The sequence below is a fragment of the Schistocerca gregaria genome, chromosome 9 (genome assembly GCF_023897955.1).
Source record: "Schistocerca gregaria isolate iqSchGreg1 chromosome 9, iqSchGreg1.2, whole genome shotgun sequence".
NCBI classification, from domain to species: Eukaryota; Metazoa; Arthropoda; class Insecta; order Orthoptera; family Acrididae; genus Schistocerca; species Schistocerca gregaria.
In genome coordinates this window covers 110,629,973-110,654,709 of record NC_064928.1, presented here as the reverse complement: position 1 = coordinate 110,654,709, position 24,737 = coordinate 110,629,973, and the positions used below count along the sequence as shown (strand labels likewise).

The following is a 24,737-nucleotide window of genomic DNA, read 5'->3' as shown; positions in this document are numbered from 1 at the left end:
ACGCATTGACTTATATACTTGACAGGTAAACCTGAAGATTCGATGTGAAACCGGTAGTTGCGAATAGAGCACCTTCATACAGCTATGCGGGTATAGGAATCGTCTCATCATCTTGAGTTTTTTATTGTTATAATTTTTACGACAATCTGAAAGGTTATTTAGTACTGAGTGTTGTTACGTTATTTACAGTCTGTCAGTTGTTCATATTAATCTACTTTACAACATTCTAAAGAAACAGGACGAAATTTGTTGAATCCAAAATTTCAACTGAAAAAATAAGTTGGTATTGCAAAAATTATTCTATTTCAGCTCAGCACATTTCTGTGTAATGAGGTCGCTTCCTGTGTGCGAATGTCGCTCTCAGCAAGAAATGTATAAAAAAAATATACATCAGCAATTTAAAGTTTGCAACAGTATTTTCAGCAGGGTGAGAACAATGAGAATAGGAATAAACGTATTAAAATAGTTTCCGGTACCGGGAATCGAACCCGGGCCTGCTGGGTGAGAGCCAGCTATCCTAACCACTAGACCATACCGGATGTTGACGGCCGTCTTTCGTACACTTCCTACACCACAATGCGCCGATGGCAACGGAGGAGCCACCTCCTTACTTGGAGCTCGTGTACTTGGTCACCGCCTTCGTGCCCTCGCTCACGGTGTGCTTGGCCAGCTCGCCAGGCAGCATGAGCCGCACAGCGGTCTGGATCTCGCGGGACGTGATGGTCGAGCGCTTGTTGTAGTGCGCCATGCGAGAAGCCTCGGCCGCAATGCGCTCGAAAATGTCGTTCACGAAGCTGTTCATGATGCTCATCGCCTTCGACGAGATGCCCGTGTCAGGGTGCACCTGCTTCAGCACCTTGTAGATGTAGATGGCATAGCTCTCCTTCCATTTGCGCTTCTTCTTCTTGTCGCCCTTCGAAATGTTCTTCTGCGCCTTGCCGGCCTTCTCGCTAGTGTTGGGCGGCATCTCGGCCGTACAACAGCGCCGGCAGCAACAACAGCAAGCGCTCCGTTCTAGTCACCGTCTCCCCACACAGAACAATGAGAATAGGAATAAACGTATTAAAACAATTTCCGGAACCAGGAATCTTACGCGGCCCTGCTGGGTGAGAGCCAGTTATCCCAACCACATTTTTTTTTTATTTATTCACCAAAAACAGTAACAAAAATAGCTACAATGAAATGACATAAATAAGGTGACAGATAATTGCAGTCATAAATTACAGCATTCAAAAAATGAGTCTGCGGTAGTAGCACAATTTAGCAGCTTTACTTTTACCTTCAACTGGTGGCAGTTCAGCAGCACATTTTCTTCTTCTGCAGCCAGTCCCTCATCATCATTTCCCAGACCCAAATTAATCATTCACTAAATCCTTGATGTGTGTCCCTTCCAGGGTAAATTACGTGGACAGAAGAGCAGTCCTGAACAGCGACATTGCTAAATACTTCACTGCCTTGTTATTTTTGTCAGTTCCAGCCTTCTAAACGCATCTATGGGGGGGTTCAAGATCTTCCTTTATGTCAGACACCAGATGTTTCTCGGCATACTGACTTATTTTTCATGTGTGACTTGCAAGTGAGGTTAGGGTTGGGAACGTGACCCAATCTATTCTCTCTCTACTAAGAAGCCAGTTCCTAACCTATACCCATTCGGTTGAAGACAATTCGGAGCATGTTACCAGATTTCTTATTGTGATTCTGATATTTGATTATTTTCTCGACTTCATTTTCCATATACATCTTGTATTCAAATGTTCATTGCTCCCAATATTGTTAAAAACATAACTTGTATATTTGCCGATTAACCAAATCACTGCGTTATTTTTTGCCTGAGGGTAGTAACTTTCCTCTGGTCTGAAGAAAATGTTTGTCGGTACATTGTTTGCTTAAGTTTTTGTTATTTGAGCAACTTTCTCCCAGGTCCACCTCCAGTTGATAATCCGACCTTCACAAGTGTAGCAATGACGCACACTATCAACGAGGTTGCATTTGCTGCAGAGGTTTGTGTCACTTACACCGATGGCAAAGAAACACTCATTAGTGCTGATGATGTTATTGACTACTTTGTACCACGCTGTTCTCACGTCAGACGAAAGAATATCACTACTGAGGAGATTTGTGCAGTTACACCCATTGCCATGTTCTTGATGATGTCGATGGTTTTTGGCAGGAAGTCCATTTGGCGCATTATCTCTATCAGGTATTTGATCAAATGCTTATGGAAGTCTATGAAAAGCAGTCCACATTTTATGTTACTTGCCTGTGCTAGAGCAACGACATCGCGATACAAAGCCACAGTTTGTAAAATCGTTCTTGTAAAAGCACAAGTATGCTGTTGAACTATGATGTCAGCAGTGCATGGTGTAAAGCGCTTGTTAATTACTCGAGCTATAATTTTATAATCTGAATTTAACAGGGAAATCGTCTGTAAGTTGTTTATTTTTTTGCAGCGTCTGTTCTTTGGGATCAACACGATTTTGCATTGTTTGAACTCTGCAGGCACTAGCTTTCCTTGTAAGACTTCATTGACAATTTCGGTGAACTTTTCTCCTATTAGGGTCCAAAATCGTTTATGGAGTTCAATGGGCAGTCCGTCAGGTTCCGGAGATTTTCTTGCAGGGGAGCTGCACACGATTTCTAATACATCTTCCTTGGTGATGTCCGAAGAAATGTTCTCATCATCACCTCGCGATGTTCGTGGAAGATATGTACCAAAGAGCTCATCGTATTCTTCTTCGTTTGTTTCCCCTGATGCATAAATACGTTCATAGTACGCTGAGATCTCTTTAATTATTTCCTTCTGGGTGGTGATTATGGTACCATCATCTATTTGAAGTTCATCCATGAAACTACTACTTCTTTTCTTGGCGTGTCTGACAAGGTGGTGCAACGCAGCAGTCTCATCTTCAGTGACTGACTTTTCTTTGGATTTTGTTTTAAGTCCCTCCAGTTCCTTACGTTTCAGACTTATTATCTTTGCTTTTATTTTCTTGATGTCTTTTGATCGTGTAGGAATTGCATCTGCCTGATCGTAGAGGTCCTTGAGCACTCTGTAGTAGAATACTACAGTCTGTTTCTATTCTCTGGCCATATCTATACTAAAAGATATTGAAACTTTCCTTAGCTTCGGTTTCGCTCGTTGGGTCCACCATTCTATCACACTTGGAAAGTTGTTCAGTGGACGGAGACACATTTCCCAAGCTCTGGTTAGGGCATCTTTTGAGTCTTCTTCTGATAATAACGATATATTTAGATTCCACTGGCTTCTTACTCTTTGGGTAGGTTGTGGTGTTAAATTTACGCAGGTCAACAACGCACTGTGATCGGAAAAACTAACGGGAACAGTTACTGTTTTCAGTACTTTATCTGCTAAATTTTGTGATGCGTAAATTCTGTCAATTCTACTACACGAGTTCGTAACAATATGAGTGAAGTTCACCGTTGTTGGGTATTTTACACCCCACGCATCTTTTAACTTTAAATCAACAACAAGACGTCTCAAGTCAGTTGAGTAATTGAAGTTGGGGATTTGATCCTTTCGACTCAATACACAATTAAAATCTTCCCCTATAATAAGTTGGAGGAGGTTTTTCCTCAGTAAATATAGTACGCTTTCATTAAAGAATGTGGCTCTTGCAGCTCTATTACTGCTGCCAGAAGGAGCATATAAATTGGCTATAGTAACTCCTGCTACATTTATTCCAATACCTTGCCCCGATTTTAATTTATCAGCGTCATGTACGGGGATGCCTTCTCTAACTAAAATGGCAGTGCCAACATTCGTTTGAATGGAAATATTGTAAAAATCAACGTAACTGGAAAAATTTTATTGTGGGAATATTACTTCCTGTAGGAGAGCAATATCCGTCGCTGACTCATACAGAAACTGTTTCAGAGCAGTTATTTTAACATCCGACTGTATCCTATTAATGTTTAATGTGGTAATCGTATATGACTGTAACATAGGGGAGTGACCTTTTTCCCACTAGCCTATCATTACATGCCACTCCATGTCGGATACTTCCTGAGAATCTGACTGGAGACCATCGTCACGGTTTGCATTAGAACCTTTCTTTTTACTTTTCTTGCGGTTTGCATTGACACTGGCCTTCACCGAATGTCTGCTCCCCCACCCCCTGAGCAGTTTTCCACCGTGAGCGGTGTCGGTGGATCTGACGGGCAGTCGTGTGCCACCATCTCGTCTGGCAAAGGCGGCGCAGAAGCAGTTTGCAAACATTCTTCCAATGCCCCATCACTTCTATGAACACTTTCGTTTACTTTTTGTGTGTTATTGATGTAAAACTCCGCTTCTTCGTCTTGGGATTTGGGCTGTGACGTCGTCTGTTGTTGACAATCACTCGGTATCTCGTCATGTTTGCTTTCAGTTGCATCCGTGAGTGAATCTGTCTCCATTGATTGACGTACGGGTACTGCAGCGCGGGGTTGTGGCGTCACCAAGAGCAGCGCATTGCCATCTACTGGCGCGTCCAGCGCTACAGAATGGGTCTCTAATGTCACTTCGACCTGTTCAGGGGATGGTGGCGTATTCGATTTGTCTACTGATGTACTTGACTCAGAGTTCGGATCTATGCTGACAATATTGTCTGAAACAGTTTCCATTACCGTTTTCTGAATGTCACCTACAGCCTTCAGCCACAGGTTAGTATCTTCTTCATCTGTGCTACTGCCGTCACAAGATCGACGTCTCTTGTTTGTGGCTATACTACTTTTTTCAGCCAGATTGTCCACAGTGTCTTTCCTGAGTAAAGGTGAAAATGCTTCAAGAGTATTTTGTGGCCTGTCGTCTACATTCCCCGAAATGCTGGAAATGTCACCATCCGTCATCTGATTTTCAGTCACAAGATCAACCAATGTTAACCTTTTGCGCTGTTGTAAATTATTCTGCAATACAAACACATTTTTTCAATACAAACACCTTTTTTGGACAGTTTTGCCGGAGATGCCCACTTTCATTACAAATATGACAAGTCAAAGTCTGTCCATTGTGTATAACGTGCGCTTTGTAACCACAAACCAGAATATGAGATGGAATGTTTTGTTTGACATGCATATCGACAGGACGAACACCACTAAAGCATTGCTATCTATGCTGGCTTGACCATGGTTCATTACAAATTTGCCTGATGTCACCGTATTTAGATAACGCGTCTTTTAAGTAGCAGTTTTCTACCCCAGGCGGCAAATTAAATATTCTGATTTGTTTATAATCAACATCAGCATTTGAAATGGTAACTGTACTCACCGAATTATCGCGATGACGGAATTCAGCTTTTCCTTCAAATTTGTGCAAAATCCGTTCCAGCACCAACGGGGAAAGCAGCTTCACAAAAATGCAGTACTGCTCCAAGTCGTAATAAGCCGTGTGCGTCTGTTCCGAAGTAATGCGAATAACGTCAACGATCCAGTCATGAATTTCTAGTGAACTTGGCTGAACATTACGGGTTGCCTTGTCAAGTCCAAATCTTAGGGTAAACTTTCTGGGAAACATTGTTGCCATGTCAGCAGTTAACAGCTCGTGAAAACAAGGAAACTAAAATGCTGCATCACCACAATCACAATTTCACACAACACTGTTACGCAGAGTCATAAAATCCAAAGCGCGTCCGCTCAGGACGGCCGGAAAAGTCGATATTCTGGTCCCAGAGAAACGAAACTTTTTGTGTAATTGCTTGGCAGAAGGCTATGAACGATAATGGACACCGCTCAAAGTATAACTGTCTGTAAAACAACTATATTTTTAAACTATTTCACAATGCGTACCAAACTGCGATCTCTGTTTACGTTGCTAAGCAGAGATACTGAAAATATTAAGTATATTCATTTTGACAAGCATATTTTGGGTGTGCTCAATTTTATTGTGACAACCCACGAACGTGGTTTGACTGAACTTTAATAATTTCCCAAAAGCTGGGACACTGTAAATGTCCATCATATGTTATGAAAATATAACAGTTGTAAATACTTGCATTGTTTTTTGTTGAATGCCAATACTACGATTTCAAAAATTTCACACAGTGACTTATATACTTGACAGGTAAACCTGGAGATCCGATTTGAAACCGGTAGTTGTGAATACAGCACCTTCATACATCTATGCGGGTTTAGGAATCGTCTCATCATCTTGAGTTTTTTATTGTTATAATTTTTACAACAATCTGAATGGTTATTGAGTACTGAGTGTTGTTACGTTATTGACAGTCTGTCAGGTGTTCATATTAATCTACTTTACAACATTCTAAAGAAACAGGACGAAATTTGTTGAATCTAAAATTTCAACTGAAAAAGTAAGTTGGTATAGCAAAAATTATTCTATTTCATAAAAAAATATACATCAGCAATTTAAAGTTTGCAACAGTATTTTCAGCAGCGTGAGAACAATGAGAATAGGAATAAACGTATTAAAATAATTTCCGGTACCGGGAATCGAACCCGGGCCTGCTGGGTGAGAGCCAGCTATCCTAACCACTAGACCATACCGGATGTTCGCCATTTCTGTTTCTACACGCTGACACCCCAATGCTACGGCGGCAACGAAGAAGCCACCTCCTTACTAGGTCGCCCCCTTCGTGCCCTCGCTCACGGTGTGCTTGGCCAGCTCGCCGGGCAGCAAGAGCCGCACAGCGGTCTGGATCTCGCGGGACGTGATGGTAGAGCGTTTGTTGTAGAGCGCCATGCGAGAAGCCTCGGCCGCAATGCGCTCGAAAATGTCGTTTACGAAGCTGTTCATGGTGCTCATCCCCTTCGACGAGATGCTCCTGTCAGGATGCAACGGCTTCAGCACCTTGTAGATGTAGATGACATAGCTCTCCTTCCACTTGCGCTTCTTCTTCTTGTCGCCCTTCGAAATGTTCTTCTGCGCCTTGCCGGCCTTCTCGCTAGTGTTGGCGGCATCTCGGCCGTACAACAGCGCCGGCAGCAACACCAGCAAGCGCTCCGTTCCAGTCAGCGTCTCCCCACACAGAACAATGAGAAGAGGAATAAACATATTAAAATAATTTCCGGTACCGGGAATCAAACCTGGGCCTGCTGGGTCAGAGCCAGCTATTCTGTTGTTGTTGTTGTCTTCAGTCCTGAGACTGGTATGATGCAGCTTGAAGCAAAGCAAGCGCTGTATCATGTATAAGATACAGAGGCGAGCGAGTGCACGGGACTTACCCTAGTTCACTGCTAGTAGCGTCACGTCATCGTAACGCGCCTGCATATAGTATTGCACCACATTTAACATAAAAGTAAAAATTAAGATTTGTGTGTAAAACTTTGTTAAAGTATAGTTCTATGTAATAATGTTTCAGGTAACAAATCTTAATGTTATAAAATTAGTAGTTTACGTAAAATTCACGTTTTGAAAGAAAAATAGGAGGCGCTAAATAATGACGCTAGGAAGCCAAAATTTGGTGAGAAGGTGCAGTAAGAAGTCATTAATGAGTGGTGCTGGTTTCCAAAACCATAAAACTAAAATTGACTCCAGAATCCGCGTTTTTCGGAAAAATCAGAGGCGCGAAATAATAGAGCTACAATATTGAAAATTGGTAGGATGCTTCAGGTCACCCTAATATTAATAATGGAAATACCACAATCAGTTACCTCTTCTAGTTTTTTAGTAATTTAGTAAAAACTACTTTTGTGAGTAAAATGTACATAAGCATTATAGATTAAGTACTTTAAATTTTAATGATAAAACAAATTCTTTAAGACCAATGATCAGATAGGACAATTAACAAAGCTACACCAAGTTTTAGTCTTGTAGCATAATTAACAGCTGATACAAGTCTTGATAAAGCTATGGTTCAGAGGTAACAATCCACCGTTAGTTCCATTGTAAAAATTCTAGAGAGTAAAGTTTTAATTTTAGCGGGCTGAGATTTTCTACGTGCTTCTGTACTGCTCAGATGTATGTATACAAAAATTGAGAAGTTTGTAAAGCTATTATTAAATGTGATATTTAAGATTATGTGCCTGAGATAGCGATCATTTGGAGGCTGCAGGCATCTGCATAGGAATGGAAAGAACAGATGCTCTCTTGGCGGTACGCGCCGGAGCTATATAAAAAGAGCGGCAGAGGCAGTAGTAAGCTCACTCCGCATTAGACCAACGCCTAGTCCACGCGAGCTTAACGTCCGATCGCGCCTCGCCTCGGGTGACGTCATAGCGGGCTGTGACATGCGCGTACTTAGCAATGTAAACGGACATTGAAAATCGCGAGGACTGTACACCGTCCTGGATCGTTTAGACTTCGGTAACAAACTGTTATTGTGCCGTCCGTGTGAAGTATAATTCCGCGTGGCAAGTGGTGACTAACTCCACTTTTAAGGCGAGCATTAATCTTTTTTTCTAACATTATTGCGAACTATTAATAGAGCACCGTTAGTTAGAGTAATGAACTATTCGGGAGGAACTTGCTGTAGAAGTCGCCTCTGAACTATTAAACGATTGGCTGAATTAACAATATTTAATGTCTTTAGCATTTTCAGAAGTTTCGAGTAATTTGTGTGAGCCTTTAAGATAATAAAATCTTGTTTGGAACTTTAAATTTTATTGAAGCAGCCCTAATCCCGTGAAGAACTATGGATATTTTTCGTTTAGCTGGGCTGTACAGGAATGTGGCCGTGCAGACTGGGAACTAAGGTCAGTAAGTTTCCCTTCGCTTTCTGACTGGCCACCAAATTAGTTGCCAGGCTCGCGTGATTTAAGGTGGCAATGTTCAACTTTCATTCAACATTAAACAACGACTTCTTCGCCGTCCCACATATGTTGCATCGGCAATAGTCTGTTACGTGAAATGAACATTCAAACAACTCATTCGAAAACTTCTTCGCCGCCCCACATATGGTGCTTATCGGCCGGGAAAACAGAATTACAAGCAAATAAAAGTGCTCGATGTGTGAAAGCGATTGGTATAAATTAACGAACTCGGTAGGCAATAACAGGACACTGAATTGAACTAGTGTGGGAACAGTGTTACCAGTAAAGGCGGGTGTAGTGTATAACAATAAGTGTCTACCGTTGTACGTTGGTTAGTGACGATGGTGAGGAAGGCGACGATGCTGGATCGCGGCTGCCGACGGCGCTGAGACTAAAGGAAGACGGTGCGTCATCGCGGAGCTGCGCTGATCTGCGAGACAGCTGCCGGCTGCGCCGAGCGGTCAACGGTGCCTTGCTGCCCCCCCCCCCCCCCCCCCCCTGGAGCTATTGCAGTAGGCGATTCCTGTGGCGGTACTCGACGCTACAGCTGCTGCTGCTGCCTTCAATACGTCGCGACGCGTCGCATCACGATTGCTGGTACACCGCGACGACATCATTCGTCGAAATCAAGCATTTAAGTTAAGTCAAAGACTTTTAAAATATTTATTAACTGCTGCTAACAAACTAAAAGATATGGAAAGTAGTGTACATTTCAGAAGGGAACCGGTCTCTGACCAAGAATCCTCAGGATCAGGAATTGAGTTTAATGAGGATGGTTCCATTAATCCCTCAAATATTGAACTAGAACGTAATTTGTCACCAGTAAATTATGACTTTAATTTAAATGAGAGTGCAGGGATGCAATCAATAAGTGAAATAGAAGTCAAAAGGGAGCCAGTAGAGTTGCTAACTTTGTCAGGTAGTGAAACTGAGCTCAATATATCTCCAGCTCAGTCAAGTCAAGAGATACAAAGTATCAAGGTAGAAGCTCCGGATTGGATGCAAATACTGTTTGCCAAACTCGAATCAAACCAAAATAAAATTGAGGCTAAAATTGAAAATAGTAATAAAAAGTTGGAGAATAAAATTGAGGTTAGTAATAAAGAACTAAAAGAAGAACTGCAATCAAAATGGAATAGTTTGAATTATAAGATAGATGCTATTCATCATGACATTCAAGTAAAAGTAGGGCAACAGTTAACTAAAATGCATAGTACTTTCAAATGTGAAATAGATCAAATTCAAAAAAATTATCAAGAGGCAGATGAACTTTTGGAAGTGAGGTTGTCCGAAAGATTGAGCAACGAGTCCAAACTTTGCTCTGACAAAGTTAAAGAGGTACAAATTAAAGTAGATACTTGTCAGAAAAACATTGAGAAAGTAAAAGAAACCTGTACCGAAATTCGTGGTGCAGTGGAACAAAGATGTTCTGCCAGGATAGAAGCAGTAGAGTCACAAGTAGAGGAATTAAATACTAACATTGCTAACCTAGAAAATAGAGTAACCTCTGTTAATTCTAGTCATTCTACTGTACAGCATGTGACTTCAGTTGACGCCGCTTTTATAGGGTGTCGACAGTTTTTGCGCTTTGATCCTGATAAGTACATTCACCCTCTTGAATTTTGGAATGACTTTGAGGATGTTCTCCCCAACACTTGGTCAGAAAGAGAAAAAATTTCATTTATAAGAAGTCATTTGTCAGGTGATGCTTTGCGATGGTCAGCGGATGTAATGATCAAATGTAAAACTTTATCTGAATTTAAGTCTGCATTTCTTAACGAATACTGGTCACATAACAAACAAAATGATGTGTTAAGGGAATTCTGGAGTGGTAAGAAGTTTTTCCCAGGGCGTGAATCAGTAAAGGATTTCGCTAGGAAGTGGGTTTCAAGACTGTCACATTTGACAGAAAAGATGAAGCCAGATATGATCATTATGGGTTTAGAAGGTAAGCTGCCGTGGTACTGGCAGAAGAGGATCATTTCCGCCCCTAGAGATAATATAGACAAATTTATTGAATATCTGGAAAGAGTGGAAAGAGTAGCTGCTGCTGAGGAGCAGGTGCAGCAGAATAACAAATCTTCTAACAATCACGTACAAAATAATGGAAACGTGAACGTTAGAAATATGGAAGTTAGGCACACCAAAACAAACTATCGAAACCAAAGCCGTGGCAGAGGAAGAGGGGGTAGATACTCACCACGCTTTCGTAACAACTACTATGACGAAAGTGGAGAAGTAAATACTAGGCCATTAAGACAAGAAGGGAGTCATGATGCTACTATATCTAGTGGTGTCACAAATGAACACAACAGGCCGCGTGTGGGAAACTAAATCCCGTCTATGAGGAAACTGGCGCTCACCAGGCGGTAACAGTAACACAGCCAGTAACGGAAACACAGACAATCAGCCAACATACACAGACAGACAACATGGATGACGAAATAAATACAGATAATACCAGTGATGTGTTAAGCCACTCTCACAAAATAGTGGATAGTATTTTGGATACACTAGAAAAATGGGTCAAGGAAGAACAGGAACTCAAGGTAGATAATGGGGAAGAAATAGATAATGGGTTTGAGTCTGATGGGAATAATGATGAAGTAAAAGCTTACATCTTCGATGAAAATGGCAATCTGAAAGCTGAAGTAGAAGTAGCAGAAGTAGAATCAGTACTGCAAAACTTTAGAGAGGAGGAAATGATGAATGAAGGGGGTAGAAATAGTAACGAGGTGAAAGAATCTAGTAGCTGTGTAAACGTGCCACAAATGGTTGAAGGTGACGACATTCTTATGAACAGCAATATTGCGCAGGGACGCAGTTGCTCAGAGGTAGAGGATAGTTTCGCTGATGTGCAGCAAACAAAAGTAGAAAAAGTCGTCAGATGCTTCGATTTAAAGTTAGTGGACAGATTAGAGAAAGCAGCTAGGATTATAGAGCATGATGAGCCCCAGGATGTAAATGTAAATGTAATTGCAACTGATCAGAATTACTTTAGCTGGAAGAACATAGAACGAGATTTATTAGACGAGGTGTGTGAGCAACCTGTTCAATGTAAAATAACTCACCCTGTTATCAAAGTAAACATATCAGGAGTCACTGTGCGTTGTCTGCTTGACAGTGGCAGTGAAGCAAGTGCTTTATCACAAACATTTTTTGACACCATACCCAATAAAGAGAAGTTAACAGTTATGAAAGTAAGTGGCTTAAAGATTATAGGTGCTACTGGAAAAGTCTCTAGACCAGTTCAACACGAAGCTTTGATACCCATTGGTATAAATGACGTAGTAATAGATCATCCTTGTTTGATTGTGCTAGGCTTAAGTGTTGATATGTTGATTGGTACTGATTTCTTATCAAAGTACCAGGGAAAGATCAATTTTGATCAGAACAACTTAATTTTAACTTTACCTGACTCTAAAGTGATAAGAGAGTCTTTTATAGGAAGTCATATAGGCGGTAGTAATGAAACTTGGGAACTGCCTATTAGAGTAATAAAGAATAAAGGATACTTGCAGGAAAATTTGGTTTTCAGTGAGAATGAGGAAAGTGCTAAGGTTGAAGAGAGACACATCCTAAAGGAATTTAAAATTAACAGTAATTAATTACTGTAGGGAGTCTGCCACTCTTTGGCGGATACACGGTTTGGCGTACCGTGCAGTCCCAGCTGGGTGAAACTTTATTTCCTTTTCAAGTTTCATTCCCTTCTTCTGGTCTATCATAACAGGTAAGAATCACATATGTCTTCATGTTGTATATATGCTATTAGGTTTTAAGTATTCTTAGTAAGGATCTACCTAGTGAATGGCAAAACAAAAGTCTGAGTACCAATAAGAGGCAAACATGGCTAAAATAAATAAATTAAAATATTTCATGTAATTGTAAAGGGTTAGAAACTACAACTAAGAGAGACACTTTGCAGTATACGAAGTACGGTATGAATATGAATAATCCATGAGATTATGCAGAAGGTAGTATGTTGCTAGAAATAAGGTTGTCTGAAGGAAAACAGCGTAAGAAGGTAATGCTCATAGAGGCAAGCAATGGCGTTTTAGAATTAAATAAATGGAGATGTGTGGAAGTGGTGTGAGGATCGCACCAAATATATAGAAACAGGACGTCAATAGGCTGACAAAAGGAAAAGGGAGAAAGAAGTGGAGAAATGAAGTATTTTGAATCTGGAAAAAAAGGGAGAAAATGAATGAGGTGAAGAAGTGAAGTAAGTAAATTGAAGTAAATGATGTAGGATTAAAGAATAATTCCCTCACGTCTCGTGAAATGGTGAAAAACGCTAAATCTTGCTTGAGGCAAATAAATAGTTAAACAGACAACAGAAACACACAAATATTGGAAAATGCAGAAATTTGGAATCGGTATACTGAAAATAACTAATTTCTTTAGTAATTCATACAATAAAGCAAAGTGCTGGTCAGCAAATGACTTCTCTGATGAACTAATCCATACGATAATTAAGCCAGAGTACATTAAAACTAAAAGGTTACTCAATTTTCTAAGTTGAAGCAAGATCTTAATATATTAATTTGCTAAAAGAATTTTCACTATTTAGGAACCTAAAAGATTATTTATGAAAGAAGAAAGTAGGAGCTATTGTATCAGATACGACTTGGTGCTAAATGTCTTTCTGACAACTTCACAATTAGTAAAATAGTGCCAGAATATAAACTATAAAATGTACTTTGTCCTACCTTAGATATAAGTTGAAAACAGAAACTTAGACTGTATTGTCTGTTTCTCAGGGACATGCAGGCTGCATGAATGACTGACAACAAGCGGTAGGGAGATTGGAAGTAGAGACGCAAACCACAGTGAATACAATTTCCTCCCACAATTTTGTCAATCAGTGAAATTAAATGAGTGTTACAATAGGACACCCACCACAGTGCCGAGTATTATAGTAAAAGAAAAATGTGAGTGCGTTGCAGTGATAAAAGTCGTGTGTATTTTCTTTTTCAGGAAGAGACTGATTTAAAAAAAAAAAAATAACTATTTTGTAACCATTGAAAAATTTATATTTCCATGTAAATGTATGTAAATAATTTGTGAATGTCTTCTGTACTAGGTTTTCTATGTGTATATGAGTATGGTTATTTTGTGTATGTAGTAATAAGGAATTTCCTAAGAAGAAGCAACTTAAGTTGAAAGAGGTATACTAAAGTAATCCATCGCTTGTTTGTTCTTTTAGAAATTTAATTTTGTTCAAAAATAGATTTTCACGAAAATTAAAAAGGGGGTGATGAAGCAAAGCAAGCGCTGTATCATGTATAAGATACAGAGGCGAGCGAGTGCACGGGACTTACCCTAGTTCACTGCTAGTAGCGTCACGTCATCGTAACGCGCCTGCATATAGTATTGCACCACATTTAACATAAAAGTAAAAATTAAGATTTGTGTGTAAAACTTTGTTAAAGTATAGTTCTATGTAATAATGTTTCAGGTAACAAATCTTAATGTTATAAAATTAGTAGTTTACGTAAAATTCATGTTTTGAAAGAAAAATAGGAGGCGCTAAATAATGACGCTAGGAAGCCAAAATTTGGTGAGAAGGTGCAGTAAGAAGTCATTAATGAGTGGTGCTGGTTTCCAAAACCATAAAACTAAAATTGACTCCAGAATCCGCGTTTTTCGGAAAAATCAGAGGCGCGAAATAATAGAGCTACAATATTGAAAATTGGTAGGATGCTTCAGGTCACCCTAATAATAATAATAGAAATACCACAATCAGTTACGTCTTCTAGTTTTTTAGCAATTTAGTAAAAACTACTTTTGTGAGTAAAATGTACATAAGCATTATAGATTAAGTACTTTAAATTTTAATGATAAAACAAATTCTTTAAGACCAATGATCAGATAGGACAATTAACAAAGCTACACCAAGTTTTAGTCTTGTAGCATAATTAACAGCTGATATAAGTCTTGATAAAGCTATGGTTCAGAGGTAACAATCTACCGTTAGTTCCATTGTAAAAATTCTAGAGAGTAAAGTTTTAATTTTAGCGGGCTGAGATTTTCTACGTGCTTCTGTACTGCTCAGATGTATGTATACAAAAATTGAGAAGTTTGTAAAGCTATTATTAAATGTGATATTTAAGATTATGTGCCTGAGATAGCGATCATTTGGAGGCTGCAGGCATCTGCATGGGAATGGAAAGAACAGATGCTCTCTTGGCGGTACGCGCCGGAGCTATATAAAAAGAGCGGCAGAGGCAGTAGTAAGCTCACTCCGCATTAGACCAACGCCTAGTCCACGCGAGCTTAACGTCCGATCGCGCCTCGCCTCGGGTGACGTCATAGCGGGCTGTGACATGCGCGTACTTAGCAATGTAAACGGACATTGAAAATCGCGAGGACTGTACACCGTCCTGGATCGTTTAGACTTCGGTAACAAACTGTTATTGTGCCGTCCGTGTGAAGTATAATTCCGCGTGGCAAGTGGTGACTAACTCCACTTTTAAGGCGAGCATTAATCTTTTTTTTTTTAACATTATTGCGAACTATTAATAGAGCACCGTTAGTTAGAGTAATGAACTATTCGGGAGGAACTTGCTGTAGAAGTCGCCTCTGAACTATTAAACGATTGGCTGAATTAACAATATTTAATGTCTTTAGCATTTTCAGAAGTTTCGAGTAATTTGTGTGAGCCTTTAAGATAATAAAATCTTGTTTGGAACTTTAAATTTTATTGAAGCAGCCCTAATCCCGTGAAGAACTATGGATATTTTTCGTTTAGCTGGGCTGTACAGGAATGTGGCCGTGCAGACTGGGAACTAAGGTCAGTAAGTTTCCCTTCGCTTTCTGACTGGCCACCAAATTAGTTGCCAGGCTCGCGTGATTTAAGGTGGCAATGTTCAACTTTCATTCAACGTTAAACAACGACTTCTTCGCCGTCCCACATATGTTGCATCGGCAATAGTCTGTTACGTGAAATGAACATTCAAACAACTCATTCGAAAGCTTCTTCGCCGCCCCACAAGCTCTCCATGCTACTCTGTCCTGTGCAAGGTTCTTCATCTCCCAGTACCTACCACAACCTACATCCTTCTGAATCTGCTTAGTGTATTCATCTCTTGGTCTCCCTCTACAATTTTTACCCTCCACACTGCCCTCCAATACTAAATTGGTGATCCCTTGATGCCTCAGAACATGTCCTACCAACCGATCCGTTCTTCTAGTCAAGTTGTGCCACAAACTTCTCTTCTCCCCAATCCTATTCAGTACTTCCTCATTAGTTATGTGATCTACCCATCTTATCTTCAGCATTCCTCTGTAGCACCACATTTCAAAAGCTTCTATTCTCTTCTTGTCCAAACTATTTATCGTCCATGTTTCACTTCCATACATGGCCACACTCCATTCAAATACTTTCAGAAATGATTTCTGACACTTAAACCTATACTCGATGTCAACAAATTTCTCTTCTTCAGAGACGCTTTTATTGCCATTGCCAGTCTACATTTTATATCCTCTCTACTTCGACCATCATCACTTATTTTGCTCCCCAAATAGCAAAATTCATTTACTACTTTAAGTGTCTCATTTCCTAATCTAATTCTTTCAGCATCACCGGACTTAATTCGACTACATTCCATTATCCTCATTTTGCTTTTGTTGATGTTCATCTTATATCCTCCTTTCAAGACACTGTCCATTCTGTTCAACTGCTCTTCCAAGTCCTTTGCCGTCTCTGACAGAATTACAATGTCATCAGCGAACCTCAAAGTTTTTACTTCTTCTCCATGAATTTTAATACCTACTCCAAATTTTTCTATTGTTTCCTTTACTGCTTGCTCAATATACAGATTGAATAACATCGGGGAGAGGCTACAACCCTGTCTCACTCCTTTCCCAACCACTGCTTCCCTGTCATGCCTCTCGAGGCTTATGACTGCCATCTGGCTTCTGTACAAATTGTAAATAGCCTTTCGCTCTCTTGTATTTTACGTCTGCCACCTTTAGAATTTGAAAAAGTGTATTCCAGTCAACATTGTCAAAAGCTTTCTCTAAGTCTACAAATGCTAGAAACGTAGGTTTACCTTTTCTTAATCTTTCTTCTAAGATAAGCCGTAGGGTCAGTATTGCCTCACGTGTTCCAACATTTCTATGGAATCCAAACAGATCGTCCCCGAGGTCCGCATCTACCAGTTTTTCCATTTGTCTGTAAAGAATTCGCGTTAGAATTTTGCAGCCGTGGCTTATTAAACTGATAGTTCGGTAATTTTCACATCTGTCAACACCTGCTTTTTTTTTTTGATTGGAATTATATTCTTCTTGAAGTCTGAGGGTATTTCGCCTGTCTCGTACATCTTGCTCACCAGACGGTAGAGTTTTGTCAGGACTGGCTCTCCCAAGGCCGTCAGTAGTTCTAACGGGATGTTGTCTACTCCTGGGGCCTTGTTTCGACTCAGGTTTTTCAGTGCTCTGTCAAACTCTTCACGCAGTATCTTACCTCCCATTTCGTCTTCATCTACATCCTCTTCCATTTCCATAATATAATCCTCAAGTACATCGCCCTTGTATAAACCTTCTATATACTCCTTCCACCTTTTCTGCCTTCCCTTCTTTGCTTAGAACAGGGTTGCCATCTGAGCTCTTGATATGCATACGTGTGGTTCTCTTCTCTCCAAAGCTCTCTTTAATTTTCCTGTAGGCATTATCTATCTTACCCCTAGTGAGATAAGCTTCTACATCCTTACATTTGTCCTCTAGCCATCCCTGCTTAGCCATTTTGCACTTCCTGTCGATCTCATTTTTGAGACGTTTGTATTCCTTTTTGCCTGCTTCATTTACTGCATTTTTATATTTTCTCCTTTCATCAATTAATTTCAATATTTCTTCTGTTACCCAAGGATTTCTAGCAGCCCTCATCTTTTTACCTACTTTATCCTCTGCTGCCTTCACTACTTCATCCCTCAGAGCTACCCATTCTTCTTCTACTGTATTTCTTTCCCCTATTCCTGTCAATTGTTCCATTATGCTCTCCCTGAAACTCTGTACAACCTCTGGTTCTTTTAGTTTATCCAGGTCATATCTCCTTAATTTCCCACATTTTTGCAGTTTCTTCAGTTTTAATCTACAGGTCATAACCAATAGATTGTAGTCAGAGTCCACATCTGCCCCTGGAAATGTCTTACAACTTAAAACCTGGTTCCTAAATCTCTGTCTTACCATTTTATAATCTATCTGATACATTTTAGTATCGCCAGGGTTCTTCCATGTATACAACCTTCTTTCATGATTCTTAAACCAAGTGTTAGCTATGATTAAGTTGTGCTTTGTGCAAAATTCTACCAGGCGGCTTCCTCTTTCATTTCTTTGCCTCAGTCCATATTCATCTATTATGTTTCCTTCTCTCCCTTTTCCTACACACGAATTCCAGTCACCCATTACTATTAAATTTTCGTCTCCCTTCACTATCTGAATAACTTCTTTTATTTCATCGTTCATTTCTTCAATTTCTTCTTCATCTGCAGAGCTAGTTGGAATATAAACTTGTACTACTGTAGTAGGTGTGGGCTTCGTATCTATCTTGGCCACAATAATGCGTTCACTGTGCTGTTTGTAGTAGCTTACCCACATTCCCATTTTCCTATTTATTATTAAACCTACTCCTGCATTACCCCTATTTGATTTTGTGTTTATAACCCTGTAGTCAGCTGACCAGAAATCTTGTTCCTCCTGCCACCGAACTTCACTAATTCCCACTATATCTAACTTTAACCTATCCATTTCCCTTTTTAAATTTTCTAACCGATCTGCCCGATTAAGGGATCTGACATTCCTCGCTCCGATCCGTAGAATGCCAGTTTTCTTTCTCCTGATAACGACATCCTCTTGAGTAGTCCCCGCCCAGAGATCCGAATGGGGGACTATTTTACCTCCGGAAAGAAGGTTGTATACATGGAAGAACCCTGGAGATCCTAAAAGGTGTCAGATAGATTATATAATGGTAAGACAGAGATTCAGGAACCAGGTTTTAAGTTTTAAGACATTTCCAGGGGCAGATGTGGACTCTGACCACAATCTATTGGTTATGACCTGTAGATTAAAACTGAAGAAACTACAAAAATGTGGGAAATTAAGGAGATGGGACCTGGATAAACTAAAAGAACAAGAGGTTGTACAGAGTTTCAGGGAGAGCATAATGGAACAATTGACAGGAATAGGGGAAAGAAATACAGTAGAAGAAGAATGGGTAGCTCTGAGGGATGAAGTAGTGAAGGCAGCAGAGGATAAAGTAGGTAAAAAGACGAGGGCTGCTAGAAATCCTTGGGTAACAGAAGAAATATTGAATTTAATTGATGAAAGGAGAAAATATAAAAATGCAGTAAATGAAGCAGGCATCATTTTATAATACAGTAAAGCTGCATGTCCTCGGGAAAAATTACGGCTGTAGTTTCCCCTTGCTTTCAGCCGTTCGCAGTACCAGCACAGCAAGGCCGTTTTGGTTAATGTTGCAAGGCCAGATCAGACAATCATCCAGACTGTTGCCCCTGCAACTACTGAGAAGGCTGCTGCCCCTCTTCAGGAACCACACGTTTGTTTGGCCTCTCAACAGATACCCCTCTGTTGTGGTTGCACCTACGGTATGGCCATCTGTATCGCTGAGGCACGCAAGCCTCGCCACCAACGGCAAGGCCCATGGTTCATGGGGGCGCCAGCTATCCTAACCACTTTTTATTTGTTTTTGTTGGTCGATGTGTTTGGTCGTTGTGGACGTCATATGACATCCGGTCAAGTTCGGTTTGTTGATCCTTCCGCTCAGTTTTTTATTACAGAGACCAACCAGCTCCCTTTTTCTTTTTTCTTTTTAAATCTCATTTTGGTCGCTTTTGTTCGTTGCATGTGCTCGGGGCAGACGTCGTAAGACATCCATTTATGTTCGTTGTTGATCGATTGACTGGTAACCCTCTGACCGAACACTCTGAGCTACCGTGCTGGGCTAACTGAACACGCTGAACTACCGTGCCGGCTGTTCGCTTTTGTTCCTTGCAGCTGCTCGGGGCGGACGTCGTAATACAACCGTATAAGTCGTGGTTGATCGATTAACTCAGTTTTTTTTATTACAAAGGTCTGCTAACCCTCTGACCGAACACGCTAAGCTACCATGCAACCAATCGCATTTTGGTCGCTTTTGTTCGTCGTATCTGCTCGGGGCGGGCGTCGTAAGATATCGGATGAAGTTCGTTTGTGATCGATTAACTCAGTTTTTTTTATTACAGAGGGTACCTAACCCTCCGACCGAACACGCTGAGCTACCGTGCCGGCAACACAGAACAATGAGAAGAGGAATAAACATATTAAAATAATTTCCGGTACCGGGAATCCAACCCGGGCCTGCTGGGTGAGAGCCAGCTATCCTAACCACCTTTTTTTAACCGCTTTTTCTTGTTTTTTTTGTTTTTTGTTTATTTTTTCCTTTTTATTTATTTTTTTATCTTTTATATTTCCCTTAAAAAGCCCCTTAGGAAAATGGAACTAAAAATAACCCTAAGTGCCACCGCCACTTTTCATCCTATAACAAAAAATCTGATCCACTTCAGGCGTTGCCTCCTGAGTAAACCCACCCCAGAGAGCTGCCTATATATCAGGGGAAATATGGGAAATCAAGGTTAGGGCTATCCTTTGACACTTTTTTTTTGTTACATGATTACATTTAGGGAATGTGTACAAATGAGAATTCTAGTAACTAAGTGTTACAACAACAAAGGTGGCATAAAAGAGTAATCCAGAAATAAAAACATAAATCACTGATGTCATTCCAACTAAAAGTTTCTTCAGTAATGTAACTGGTTCCACTTGGAGCCCTGTCATCGTTATCTGATATCTCCAATTGCGCCTTTGAAGGGCATCTGCAACGGAGGCATTCAGCTTCGCTAGTGCCTCAAGGAAAACAGCATCCTTGCAGCAGCTTGTCTCTTCCTTCGCTCATGGCTGACAAGGCAGAACGTTCAGCCGTTTGTGTGATGCGGCACAGAACATTAACCGCAGCTCGGCACTCCCCAGCGGAGTGGGGGGTTAACGAAAACACTGCGTAAATAATTGGCGAAGAGTGTAGGTGTGCGTTCGAGGGCATTGTGAGCATTTTGCAGGAACCGCCAGTAATCAAGCTGCTCTTTCTCTCCGTCGCGAAAGATGTAGGCGATGGTAAGTCCTTTGAACCATGTAAGCGCATGATATTTTGCAGCCGGAAAGTACGATCGGGACAGAGGGTCAATCATATCAGGTGTGACCCGGAGGTAACAAGCCAATATCTTCTGTGTTAGTCGCCAAACTCCGTACGATAATGCGCAAGTAAAACGATGTTCATCAGTATCCAAAAGATGACAATCTGGGCAGTAAGGGGAGTCTGCCAGTCCAATAGTGTGAAGTCGCTGTAGTGTGGCATATTTTTTGTTGGCGATCTGATACCACTTCGAACGCACTGCGGAGGACAGAAAGTTATGGTGTTTTCCCACTCTTGGCCAGTGAACCGTAGGGTACTTGTTTTCCACCACGTTATGGGGAACAGCACGCAGAAGGTTGGTATAAAAATCTTTCGCCTTTGGTGGACGCGTGGCGGAGAGGTTCGAGCTGACATAGCTGTAATCAAGAATGAAGGTCGACACATGGGAGAGCTGTGGTGCGACGTGCGCAACCGACACCGGCGGGACGTTAGAGACTGGCATCAGAACCTGTAGTAAACGACTCGTGAGAGAGGTATATTGACTTTTCCATCGTTTCCTCATGTTGCTCATGTAAAGGCTAGCTGCTCTCGCCCTGACGTTGACCAATCCCAGCCCTCCTTTGTGCACTGGGAGGGTAAGAGTGTCGTATCGTACTTTAAAGATATGACCTGCGGAAACGTAGTAACTGAAGGCCGCTTGAAGCCGGCGAGCTATCTGCAGCGGTAGTGGGAGGACTTGTGCCACGTGGTTGAGTTTTGATGCCACGTAGAGGTTCAGGTACTCAACACGTCGTAGCTGGTCCCGGAGTAGGTTCTGTTGCAACATTGCGCGTATGATCTGTAATAACCGTCGGTAGTTTGCTGCAGCTGTTTTACGTACATCTTTCTTGAACGTGATTCCCAAATATCGCAGATCAGAAACTGGTGGGAGGGGAGCGAGGGCTTCCGGTCCGAGACCACGCCCAATATCCAACGCCGCCGACTTGTTGATGTTCAGAAGACTGCCTGCGGCCTGTCCGTATCGCTCAATCCAGGTTAGTACGCTTTGAACTTCGTCATTGGAACGAACCAGCAGTATCAGGTCGTCAGCGTATGTCCTATAGCGAAACGTGACGTCCCGCAGCGTGATGCCCACTAGGAGTGGCTCGAGTGCGATGGCATAAAGGTAGGTAGAAAGGGGACAACCCTGTCGTAGAGACCTCTTAATGGGTACTGAACCTACCGTCCTTCCATTGACCTGAACGTGTGAGCTGGCTGCGGTCCAAAGACGCCGTAGGGTGTCGATGAGGCCCGGGGGAAATCCCATACACTCCATCACTCGTAGGAGGAAGTTGTGGTGCACTCTATCAAAGGCGCGGTTGAAATCTACGGAGACGATCGCCGCTCTCAGACGGCACGCAGAAGCGATTGCTATTAAGTCCCTGCAGTCACCGGTGGCCATGTGTATGTTGGCTTCTCCCCCCTGCGACGTCTGTTCTGGAGCGAGGATCATCGGCAAAGTCGTCTTAATGCGGCTCGCCATAATCCTGGTGAAAATCTTGTAATCGGCGTTCAGCATTGTAAGCGACCGATAGTCGTTAATCGATAGCCCACCACCTGGCTTGTGTACCTGTATGAGAAGACCTTCTACAAACGCTGGCGGCACAACACAGTCTGGAGACATAAGTTCGCGGACCATTATAACCCAGCGAGGCATCATGATGTCACGGAAAGTCAGGTAGAATTCGATGGGAAATCCATCACCTTTGTCCACGGCGTCTTCGACTTCTTCGAGTGAGATTTCCTCTGTTAGTGCATTCACGGTAGCCTCGTCGATAGTACGTGTTACCTGCTGTAACACTTCAGTAGTGTCCTCGTCATCGACGATTCTTTCCTTGTAAAGATGACGAAAATGATCCTCCACCGCCTTTACTATGGTTGCTTGGGTCGTACATAAGCGACCGTCGTGTGTCCTGAGTTGTGTGATTAAATGTTGGCGTTGTCGGCGCTTATCCGCCACAACGTGGTGCATAGTGGGTTCCTCTGCAAACGTTCGGTCGTGCCGTCGCGAGCGGACGACTGCACCTTCTAGTCGGCTCTTCGTCAATGACAGTATGTGAGCCTTGATCCTGCTTTGATCATGTTGTCTCTCCGGGGAAGGGGGTAAGGCGTCGAGGTCCCTGAGTGCCGCGTAGTAAGTATCGAGGGTCTGTCGATGCCACGCAGTCACGTCCTTGCCATATTGCATAAGTGTCCTACGGATTGCTGGTTTGGCACAGAGGAGCCACCACTCCAGGGTCGAGGTGTATCGAGGGTGGCGGCGTTCACAGTCAGCCCACGTTGCTGCAACTTGCCGACGGCAATCCAGGTCCTGGAGATGAGTTATGTTGAGCTTCCAAAAGCCATTGCTGCGCCAGACTTGTTGGGGGCGTAGGTGTATAGTGCAGATATAGGCACTGTGATCAGAATAGGCTTGAGGCCATAGTTCGGCGTCCACCACACCTTGTGTGAGATCTTGTGACACATATATGCGGTCGAGTCGGCTGGCCGAATGACTGGTAAGATGAGTGTGGCCAGAGCGGTTACAGTGGACTTTTTCCCACGTGTCGCACAAGTGAAGTTCTTGGATCATCGCACCCAGTTCCGGACAAGGCATGTAATGTGGGATTTGGTCCTTGGGGTGCAGTACGCAATTAAAATCGCCGGCGAAGACGCTGTGGTCGTATCGTCCTAGGAAAAGGGGAGCGACATCTGTGGAGTAGAATCTGGCGCGGTCGTGACGTCTTGTGGTACCCGACGGCGCGTAAACATTAATGAATCGGGTGTTGAGTGCCGTAAATGCTATTCCTCGCGCGGAGGGAAGAAACGTGATGTCGGTAACTTCAATACCTTCACGCACTAATATTGCCACTCCGGTATCTGCAGGGCTACCGGGCGTCACATGTGTGGTGTACCCGTAAAAGTGCGGGAGTGCAGTCGTTTTCACTTCTTGTAGGAAAGCAAAGTCAACCCCCATGGCTCGTATGGTTTCTTTCAAAAGTTGGATCTTGACAGGAGAACTGATCATGTTGACATTCATTGTCGCCAGGCGGTAAGCCTGGCAACGAGTTGTTTGGGCGAGGTTATCCATGGTGAAGGTGGAGAGAAGCGAACATCGGAAGTGACGTCACCGCCCGCCGAACGCGGTCCTCCTTGTGCTGCTTATGCTGCATGATCCGGCGGCGCCTCAGCCGGCCGCGTGTCGGGATCTTGTGTCTCGACGTCCTCGGCCCACGAAGCGGGCGCGGATGTCTGTTCATGGTCCATAGCCTCGGAATCTACATCTACATGACTACTCTGCAATTCGCATTTAAGTGCTTGGCAGAGGGTTCATCGAACCACAATCATACTATCTCTCTACTATTCCACTCCCGAACAGCGAGCGGGAAAAACGAACACCTAAACCTTTCTGTTCGAGCTCTGATTTCTCTTATTTTATTTCGATGATCATTCCTACCTATGTAGGTTGGGCTCAACAAAATATTTTCGCATTCGGAAGAGAATGTTGGTGACTGAAATTTCGTAAAAAGGTCTCCCCGCGACGAAAAACGTCTATGCTTTAATGACTTCCATCCCAACTCGTGTATCATATCTGCCACATCTCACACTTTTCGTTATTTAGCGTCAACTGCCACCTGACACACCATACAGCAATCTTTTCTAAATCGCTTTGCAACTGATACTGGTCTTCGGATGACCTTACTAGACGGTAAATTACAGCATCATCTGCGAACAGTCTAAGAGAACTGCTCAGATTGTCACCCAGGTCATTTATATAGATCAGGAACAATAGAGGTCCCAGGACGCTTCCCTGGGGAACACCTGATATCAC

At 42.2% G+C, this 24,737-nt stretch overlaps 2 non-coding genes across 2 annotated transcripts; both read right to left on the bottom strand.

Moving 5' to 3' along the window:
- Positions 1–467: 467 nt before the first annotated feature.
- On the bottom strand, positions 468–539 carry Trnae-cuc (transfer RNA glutamic acid (anticodon CUC)). Its single transcript has one exon. It is a non-coding gene; the product is annotated as a tRNA-Glu (tRNA).
- A 5,890-nt stretch (positions 540–6,429) lies between these two features.
- Positions 6,430–6,501, bottom strand: Trnae-cuc (transfer RNA glutamic acid (anticodon CUC)). The gene has a single exon. It is a non-coding gene; the product is annotated as a tRNA-Glu (tRNA).
- Between the last annotated feature and the right edge of the window lie 18,236 nt (positions 6,502–24,737).